We start from the raw sequence: 10,157 nt of genomic DNA, 5'->3' as shown, positions 1-10,157 counted from the left end.
GTGAGGAAAAAAAATGTACAGCTTACAAGATACAAAAAAATTGTCGATGTGATTGAGGTTGAATGTAAATGATTAAAAGCCATAGAAATATCTTATTGCTTAGAAATTAACAGTTTTGATAGTTTTTAAATGTAAAACCACTTTGATCAAGTAATTACGAAACAAAAATATTCCGGCCCCGGGGGGGGGGTGTGTGTGTGTGTGTGTGACAGCCTAAGTCTAATAGCTGTTTATTCAGTTGTCAAAGTTAAATAAATGATATAATGGGAACTTACACCAGACTTAATATAATTTTTTTTTAATCGGGAAGCAATGTAACTGGTTCACCTTGAAATCTAGCTACAATTTTCAACATGTAATTAATTGCTACAAATTCAGATATGAATTGATAAATTGGTTTTTAAAAGAAAACAATGATACCAATTTTCTAATAAATGTACAATTTTGTTCAAAAGGAGAGAGAGAGAGAGAACTATGGTAATATTGATATCACTAACAAAGTAACACATATCGTTTGTCGTGTTAAAGTAAACTATTGATCCCAGATGTCCATTTTTGTGCGAATAATTGACTTTAATTTTTTAATATAGCGGATGAGAAAGAGATTAATTTGAATCCCAGCCATAACTTTCGTCACCTTTAGATGCTTGCTTATGAGGGAGCCGCGATAACTCAGATGGTAGGCCGTCGTACTCGTAATACAAGAGTCGCAAGCTAAATACCCGCCTAGCCATCCGGAGTCAGCTGCCTCGGTGTGTTCTTGGAAAAGGCATTAGCTATTTCCTGGAAATGATATAGCTAATAATTGCTTCCTTGTCGCTGTAGAGAGATAGGGATAAGTATATGGACCGATTGACCGAGATTCTGACCTCATGATAGAAGGTATTTTTTTACCATATTTTGACTAAATTATATTTTTTAAAAACTTGCTAATATTTTCAAGATGTTTCATGGGTTTTATTACAAGCGAGACTTGTGAAATCATACATCACTTTGGCTGAGCTTGTTGCCATTCTAGAAGTCATATTTTTAATAGGATCAAACTTGGCACATAGGCTTGTATCATAAGTATTCTGATGATTTTATTATTTCAAGCCTTGGCAAAAATCGGCTTTATAGAGACAGCGAATTTGCTTATTCCTTTCTGTCTTTCCGATTGTTTTTATGAATTCGGTTATTCTAACATAAGCCTGATTCTTAGGTTTTAATTCACCAGACCGTAAGGTCAGCTGTGTTTATGGTGTGCCCCAGCATCCATCGAGCATCGGCAAGCCATCAGAAATGTGCTATTTTTAGTTTCTTCCTTAAAAACACATTCGACAAAATTTGATCCAATTTCACACCAAGCATACTGACATCAAGATCACTAACATTAGTACAGATGGCGTTGATTCGTACTCGATATTGCTTTCGACCGCCATTATTAAATTTAGACAATCCTTTGAACCACTTGTCTAAAAAGAAACTCAGAATATGGCCAAAATTTGGCAGACATCATCCTGATCTGCTGTCAGATATGTTGACAGTTTTTGACCGAATGTGACAGAAAGGACCCTGGTATAGAGGCCTTTCAGAATCTTACAAATGATGCTGAATCTCTGCCAACAGTGGCTGCGTGTTCTAAAAATATAAGCTTATAAATGACTTCTTAAAACTCTTGAACAGAATGTGACAAAAAGTACATTGGTACAAATGCTTTTCAAATTTGTACATAATATGCTGGTTTCAAATATGGTGACCGTTTCTAGGACTAGAAAAACTTTAAAATGACATTAGCTCTACTAGTAATTAATAGATTTTGAACTTGACCCATTTTTTCAGAAAAAGAAGCAAAATAACTTTGAATTAGAATGTGATCCACACACAGAGAGAGAGAGAGAGAGAGAGAGAGAGAGAGAGAGAGAGAGTTACATTTCAGTAAGTCTTCATCCAATGGCACAATGTTTATTTAACTGCGCTTGAACAGTTGCTTTCTCTAGATTCGTCAGAACTCGGTTAGGTTATTAAATGAAATGATTATATACTTTTTTGTAAAGAAACATTGTCTAAAAGTATAATCAAATAATCAAAGTCACATCAAATGAAACTCCAGTGAACTAAGTTTCAATGATTTTTGAACTTCTGCCTGCATTAATATCACTAGATGACTGTCGACACTTTAAAAGTTAGTGATTTTGGAATGGTTCTCGCAAAATAGTTGTCTTCAGATTTGCTAAGAGGATTTTATGTTCTAATCAAATTTAGTCAAATACCGTCGTATTTTACATTCAGTAGACTAGTGGGAATGGTTGTATTTAGCTTCTTGTTCAACGAGGCCAATAGGAATTTAATTAATTAATTAATTAAGATAGATAGATAGATAGATAGACAGACAGACAGACTTAAGAATAAAAAAACGAGGCGATTACTACCACACTGGATATTGTCATTTGCTTCTTAAGGCGTATGTAAACCTTGATGCTATCGCACTGTTCCAGACTTACTCCGGGGTGGTATAGTGCCATTCACGTTTTATTCCTCCAGAAGGGTGAACATCAGCTACGGTTGCATCCCGTGACAGTGGAACAGATTATTGTCAAGTGTATCGATTTCCGCCTGTGTGAGACAGAAACATTTTTATGTGAGCTCAATTAGAAACTTAATGACGATATGTAATGTATCAAGGAAAAATTGCACTGTGTGACGAATGTAGTATTTAAAAAAATAAAACTTGTTACCGTATTTTTTATAGATTGTTTAGTCTATAATCTTTGTCTTTTACTGTATATATCTGCTAAAGAATTATAATGTAATTAACTATATTTTTCTTGCAATAATACATATTTACATTTATTTTAACGGTATATCTATCACAATTTATTTCCAGCTCTTTATCTTTAAAATTTGTAAACTGTATTGGCACTGTCTAGCCAGTATTGTACTGATGTGCGATTAAACCTTATTCATACATCCATGCAACGAAGCAAGCAGTAATATAAATTTGGACTATGAGTGTGACTGGATAGCATCAAATCAGAACTCGTGCACATTGACAACTTTAGGACCAAGAGGTAGTTTTCTACACACACACACACAGACGTAGATTCAATCTCTATTCGAGTTTGTTTTTTGTTTTTTGTTTAATGAATCATATACCAGTTTTGTCCTGCAGATTTAGAATCAGCTGTTGAAAATCGAAATTGCCAAGATCAAGTCTGAGTATGAGGACTTAATATGGCATCATGAATTGCCATGTTTTCTGGTACAAGCGGATAATCATTAAGCACACCATCAATTCCAGTAGGATGCTCGAGGTCAAGTTTTAAAATGCAGCCAGTGTCATCATTTCTCTGCAGAATATCTTCTGTAAATTGTTTTTGGTTACATCTAGGAGAATTACTAAGAGCAAACTCTTGTGACATCGCCCAAGCGTAACTATTTTTGTTATAAATGTCAATTACATACCTTGATTCCTGCGTTGGGTCATAATCTGGCAGATCCTTATTGTTGGCGATTCTGTCTCGGATATCCTTCTCGGCAGAGTTAATTATGTCAATTTCAATCGTCAGTTCAAACCTTACAGTGTTTTAAGCGCAGCATCAAGTGACAAACCGCGACCTGAGTAATACCAGGCCGGGTCCAACTTGTAATATGGCATGCAGATGTCTAGAATGTGTCTTGATACTCACCAATAAACGTGATGCCAAATTTGTTCCAGATTTGGCATGGTTCTAGTTAGCATGAGAAACATCTGCGTCATTAAGATAGCTATAAAATAATGACTTGTTAGACTGGTCTTATCAAGCCTTTCTAACGATGACATGCAATCACTTTTGTCGGTTCCTTTGCTTCTGACCAAGTCAGTGTTGTCTCCAGAATATTCTGCACTATGCTTAAAGATTCTTTTTGGTTCTAGACTAATTCTTCTAACGATGCGTTCAAAAACTGGATGCTGACTATGAAACGTAGTTGGCCAGGTCAGAATGGTGTTTACCATTCCATGTTGCTTGGCACGAAAATGATTTCTTCGTCAAAGGTTTTAAAATGCTTGACAATCAGCTGTGAGTCGTATCCACGCAAAGGTATACAGAACCACCAGATACAAATCTAAAGTTTTCAGATGAATATTATATTTATCATGAGCTGTACTACGATATTTTCCAGTAACATAATGACGATCGCGGATCTATTGTAAGCAAGTGGCTTCTCACAGATCCCTCATTATTGAAATAATTTCAGTCGTCTGCTGTGAATAACATCCTTCCTTGCGTGACAATAAAGATAACATAATTTACTTCGTCAAGCAAACATTTTATGAAATTTCTTCGCAGGTAGCGCCGCGATACAATTGTATTGACTTGCCTAGAGCATCATTGACGCAGACTAGTTCGTATGAGTAGACGCAAGCGACATGCTCTTGGTGCTCTCTGGTGAAAGAAGAATCTAGATTATTGTTGGGTCCAATAATTGGAACCGTTTGCTCTTTAAAGGCGACGTAAATAATATAATGTACTCTTGTTTTATAGCGCATGTTTACATAAGATAGGATGCTACTTTTTTCAGGTTTTACGACATTAATAGCATGTTTGCCATGCTTAAGTAGTTGATCCTCTCGAAAGAAGCCATGAAGACACCTTTGCATTAAAACATCTTGCCTGTATGTTTGATGCATTGCATTTTTATAAGCCCGCCATCATGTTTTTAATTAAATTTTTATCCAGCGATAGTGACCTTCAGGGGTTCCATTATAAATAAAAATCAGTTCGTCACATCTTTCTTCATCAATGACTGACAATCACGGAGTATAGATTTTGCCATCGTCCACGCCCATAACAGTGTAGATCATATGCAGTTTTTAAAACTTTGGCACGTCATGTATTTGAGCAAGGAAAATATGTCCCCATATAATCCAGATGATATTGGTACTCGAATGTGATAATTGACTCCAGGATACAATGCAGACAACACCGCTCACATAACACTTTGATTGTTTTTTGTTACGTTGACGCAACGTTGGCCGTTTTTGATACCAGCTGGCAGCTCCAAAAATGACTCGCCGTGAAGGGGATTGTTCTTTGCAGTGCTAATAACACATCATGAAACATAGCATAGTCTAACCAGATCTTTCACGAAAAATTACTAGTGTCGTTTCCCAATGATTCAGAAGCATTTTTTATGTCTATATTGTTGCCAAATGCACGGATTGGCATGCTAATAAAACGTGCTTCAGTTTCGAAGCCAGATATTTTTGCAAACAGCTGCTAATACCAACAGAACACTTATGCTGCTAAGTAGACTCAGCTCACCTCTCAAATTATTTGTTTGTTTTGCATTAATCTCAGAATTGCGTCCATAATATACAAGAAATTTAAAGGTTTACTTGTTTGATTCCATGGTTTTCTTTTTAGGCAGGACACGCAGTGACGCATCAGCAGGTCATTGTTGTCGCAAATATTAATTTCACCAAGCTTATTTAATAATTTCCGCTGCTCTTCAGTCAACAAAAAGTGTTTTGTAATTGATTTGGGCTTGTGCACAGTTAGAATTCGCTTGCTGAAAATTCGCACGAGGATTCTGGAACAAAGTCACGATTGCGTCAGTTTTAGGTTCCTCCAAGTAGACGTCTGTGGTGTAGACAATTATATCTGGCATAATACTGTATATAACACGATCTAAAAAAAATATGCTAGTCGATTTTGATGAAAACGAAGACGACATTGTTCAAGAGTACGATGAGTACTTACTCTCAGAAAATGCGAACCTGAAGAGACATCGCTATTCAAAGAAATGTTTGATAGGTTTATTAGGATAGAACTTCAGGAGACTAAAATTATGTTCAGTTTATGAGAAGTGCACTTGTGTTGGCAAGGGGCCAATAAATCAGCCCACACCCGTGATGATATTGACTGGCATTTTAGGGGACGATCCCGCCTATTCATTGAAACCTGCAAAAAATCTTGTCTGCACACATCGGTGGACATTTTATACACTAACCTTTATTTCTGTGTTGCTACCGTCGGTTGAAGGGTTCTTAAACTTGTCATGATATATACTTAGGCAAAGTTTCATCCAGATATCTTCTTACAATTATTTCCACATCAGTACCCATGAATGTAGTCCCAGTTTAGTTTTTCCCTCTCATTTTGGTGGTGAAACTTGGCTTAGATTTAGGCATTCTAGCTAACGATTTATAGGGAATTGTTAATTTTAAGACTATGAGTATTATGGTGTAGTTATCTGTGTATATTTTGGCAAAAGGGCACAGTGAGTTCACAGGCAGTGATGTTCGCCCAGAAATGAAATATATGACTGTATGTTGTTTTGCTTAAAGTAAAGTCTCGCAAAACAATTTCAGATAAGATATGACAAGAAGTTCACCATGAGTTCATCTTTGAATATACTTTAGATTAACATTTGATTTGTTTGGATTTGGACAAAATAGACTGTTCTATCCTGGCATGTATACAAATGTAGGGACTAATTAGGTAAAATAATTAGATTCCGAAGTTTCTTATTAAGACACATGAAATTCTGCATTTTATTTATACAGATTTAAATATAGAGCTGTCAAATTAAAAAAATTAAACAAAATTAAATTTAGAAACGTTTATAAATAATAAAAAAATTAATTTTTCATAAAAATGCACATTGATAATCTCTGTGGAGGTTGATACTCATGATAATCAGCATGAATGTATTACTACACCATACAAATTTGAATGGCAGATATTTATCAAATTCTGCCTAAGAAAATGTTTTTGTCAGAATGATGCCTTTATGATGATATCTTTCTAGTTTATATTGCGCATGCATTTCATTTACCTCATTTATTATGGGTCCAAGCAGCTAATTTATACACTTCTGATGGTATGATATAGTAGGCCATCTAGGCAGATATATGTTACTCACATAATTGTTTATAAACAGTTATGTTACTTAATGAGAGGATGGATATGAAGACTTGAAGCATTGTCTACTCAGTCTGTCTACTAAGCCATTTTGAACTGTCATAAAATTTCCTTTCTGCTAAGCCATTTTAAACTCATAAAATAGCCGTCTATTTAGCCATTTTAAACTGTTAAAAAACAGCCTGTCTAATAAGTCATTTTAAACTGTCACAAAAAGCCTGTCTACTAAGCCATTTTAAACTGTCATAAAAAAGCCCATCTACAAAACCATTTTAAACTGTCACAAAATAGCCTGTCTAATAAGCCATTTTAAACTCTCAAACAATAGCCCATCTACTAAGCCATTTTAAACTGTCACAAAATAGCCAGTCTACTAAGCTCTTTTAAACTCATAAAATAGCCTGTCTATTTAGCCATTTTAAACTGTTAAAAAATAGCCTGTCTAATAAGCCATTTTAAACTGTCACAAAAAGCCTGTCTACTAAGCCATTTTAAACTGTCATAAAAAAGCCCATCTACAAAACTATTTTAAACTGTCACAAAATAGCCTGTCTAATAAGCCATTCTAAACTGTCACAAAAAGCCTTTCTGTTTAGCTATTTTAAAATGTTAAAAAATGACCTGTCTACTAAGTCATTTTAAACTATTACAAAATAGTATGTCTACTAAGCTATTTCAAACTGTCATGAAATAGCTTGTCTATTTAGTTATTTTAAACTGTTAAAAAAATAACCTGTCTTATAAGCCATTTTAAACCGTCACAAAACCCTGTCTACTAAGCCATTTTAAACTGTTATAAAATAGCCCATCTACAAAACCATTTTAAACTGTCACAAAATAGCCTGTCTAATAAACCATTTTAAACTGTCACTAAGCCATTTTAAACCATTACAATATAGCCTGTCTACTAAGCCATTTAAAACAGTCACAAAATACCCGGTCTACTAAGCCATTTTAAACTGTCACAAAATAGTCTGTCTACTAAGCTATTTTAAACTGTCATAAAATAGCCCATCTGCAAAACCATTTTAAACTGTCACAAAATAATCTGTCTAATAAGCCATTGTAAACTATCATACAATAGCCCATCTACAAAACCATTTTAAACTGTCTCAAAATAGCCTCTCTACTAAGCCATTTTAACTGTTACAAAATAGTCTGTCTACTGAGCCATTTTAAACAGTTACAAAATAGTCTGTCTAATAAGCCATTTTAAACTGTCATAAAATAGCCAGTCTATGTAGCCATTTTAAACTATTAAAAAATAACCTGTCTAGTAAGCCATTTTAAATTGTCACAAAATAGCCTGTCTATTTAGCCATTTTAAACTGTCACAAAATACTCTCTACTAAGCCATTTTAAACTGGCATAAAATAACCTGTCCGATAAGCCATTTTAAACTGTCTTAAAATAGTCCATCAAAAAAACCATTTTAAACTTTCACAAAATAGCCTGTCTACTAATCCATTTGAAACTGTCACAAAATAGTCTTTCTGCTAAGCTTTTGAAACTGTCATAAAATAGCCTGTCTATTTAGCCATTTTAAACTATTAAAAAATAACCTGTCTAATAAGCCATTTTAAATTGTCACAAAATAGCCTGTCTATTTAGCCATTTTAAACTGTCACAAAATACTCTCTACTAAGCCATTTTAAACTGTCACAAGATAGTCTCTCTGCTAAGCTATTTTAAACTGTCAGAAAATAACCTGTCTGATAAGCCATTTTAAACTGTCTTAAAATAGTCCATCTAAAAAACCATTTTAAACTTTCACAAAATAGCCTGTCTACTAATCCATTTGAAACTGTCACAAAATAGTCTTTCTGCTAAGCTTTTGAAACTGTCATAAAATAGCCTGTCTATTTAGCCATTTCAACTGTTAAAAAATAATCTGTCTAATAAGCCATTTTAAACTGTCACAAAATAGTCTGTCTACTAAGCTATTTTAAACTGTCATAAATAGTCCATCTAAAAAACCATTTTAAACTTCCATAAAATAGCCCAGTCTGTGTACTAAGGTATTTTAAACTGTCATAAAATAGCCTGTCTTTTTAGCCATTTAAAACTTAAAAAATTACCGGTCCAGTAAGAGATTTTAAACTGTCACAAAAACCCTGTCTACTAAGCCATTTTAAACTGTCATAAAATATCCCATCTACAAAACCATTTCAAACGGTCACAAAATAGTCTGTGTACTAAGCTATTTTAAACTGTTAAAAAATAACATGTCTAATAAGCCATTTTAAACTGTCATAAAATAGCCCATCTACAAAACCATTTTAAACTGTCACAACATAGACTGTCTACTAAGCCATTCTAAACTGTCACAAAAAGCCTGTCTTCTAAGCCATTTTAAACTGTTACAGTATAACCTGTCTACTAATCCAGTTTAAACTGTTACAAAATAGTCTGTGTACTATGCCAATTTAGGCTGTCAAAAATAACCTGTCTAGTGAGCCATTTTAATCTGTACAAAAGAGTCTGTTTAAAAAGCCATTTTAAACTGTCACAAAATAGCCTGTCTACTAAGCCATTTTAAGCTGTTACAAAATAGTCTGTCTAATAAGCCATTTTAAATTGTCACAAAATAGCCTGTCTACTTAGCCATTTTAAACTGTCATAAAAAGCCTCTGTACTAAGCAGTTTTAAACTGCCATAAAAAAGCCCATCTACAAACCCATTTTAAACTGTCCAAAATGGCATGTTTAATAAGCCATTCTAAACTGTCACAAAAAGCCTATATACTAAGCCATTTTAAACTGTTACAATTTAGCCTGTCGACTAATCAAGTTAAACTGTTACAAAATAGTCTGTCTACTAAGCCATTTTAAACTGTCAAAAAATAAACTGTCTAATAAGCCATTTTAAACTGTTGCAAAATAGTCTGTCTAATAAGAAATTTTAAACTGTCACAAAATAGCCTGTGTACTAAGCCATTTTAAACTGCAAGAAAATAGCCCATCTACAAAACCATTTTAATCTGTCACAAAATAGTCTGTGTACTAAGCTATTTTAAACTGTCACAAAATAGCCTGTCTATTTAGCCATTTTAAAATATTAAAAAGTAACCGGTCTAGTAACCCATTTCAAAATGTCACAAAAAGCCTATGTATTAAGCCGTTTTAAAATGCCATAAAAAAGACCATCTACAAAACAATTTTAAACTGTCAAAAATGGCCTATCTAGTAAGCCATTCTAAACTGTCACAAAAAGCCTGTCTACTAAGCCATTTTAAACTGTCATAAATAAGCCTGTCTATTTAGTCATTTT

The 10,157-nt window shown here is 34.0% G+C and overlaps 1 long non-coding RNA gene across 1 annotated transcript; it reads right to left on the bottom strand.

The window, feature by feature from the left end:
- Window positions 1–1,928: 1,928 nt before the first annotated feature.
- On the bottom strand, window positions 1,929–5,087 carry LOC149785502 (uncharacterized). Its single transcript, XR_016413509.1, has 2 exons — window positions 3,445–5,087; window positions 1,929–2,595 (listed from the first exon to the last, which is right to left on the bottom strand). It is a non-coding gene; the product is annotated as an uncharacterized LOC149785502 (long non-coding RNA).
- Window positions 5,088–10,157: the final 5,070 nt, after the last annotated feature.

This window comes from Sinohyriopsis cumingii, chromosome 13, assembly GCF_028554795.1.
Source record: "Sinohyriopsis cumingii isolate HCF-2022 chromosome 13, ASM2855479v2, whole genome shotgun sequence".
NCBI lineage: Eukaryota > Metazoa > Mollusca > Bivalvia > Unionida > Unionidae > Sinohyriopsis > Sinohyriopsis cumingii.
This window is presented reverse-complemented; position numbering and strand designations above follow the sequence as displayed.